Source organism: Condylura cristata, unplaced genomic scaffold (genome assembly GCF_000260355.1).
Source record: "Condylura cristata isolate star-nosed mole 26May11 unplaced genomic scaffold, ConCri1.0 scaffold00026, whole genome shotgun sequence".
In the NCBI taxonomy this organism is placed as follows: Eukaryota; Metazoa; Chordata; class Mammalia; order Eulipotyphla; family Talpidae; genus Condylura; species Condylura cristata.
Window position 1 is genome coordinate 447,664 of NW_004567127.1, and position 517 is coordinate 448,180.

Here is a 517-nt window from a genome sequence, read left to right on the forward strand (position 1 = left end):
TGGGGGGAGAAGATTCATCAGAGATGGAGTGGGGAACAGCAGGCAGATCCACTGCAATCCACCGCTGAGGGGCAGGAGGGAGACAGGGGAGGTCGGCTGGGCCCTGGGGTCCCTCCCGGCCGGGGGTCAAACTCAGGGCAGCACAGGGGTAGGGAGCCCCGAGACTTAGGGAGGCAGGCCCTCTTTTGCTTGCTTTACATCGGCTTGTCAAAACTATTTTCTTTGCATTTGAAAATGAGTGAATTCGTGTTAAGAACCACATCTGATTTAGGTATTAAAGAATTTTTATTAGTTACTGTCTAGATTGGCAAAACACCTAAGTTCCTTGCAAGACCTCCCTGTCACCCCCAGATTCAGATGCAGGTAGTCCCTGACGCTGGTGAGGGGCAGACCTAAGCCCCAGTGTGGCCATGTCTGTGGGCGCCCTGGCTTTCGCGTGCCCCCCAGCCGGCTCCCCGAGAGTGCCGGGGGGCTCCGAGGGCCAGCTGGTGAGGCTTGGGGCGGGCGGCTTGGAAGC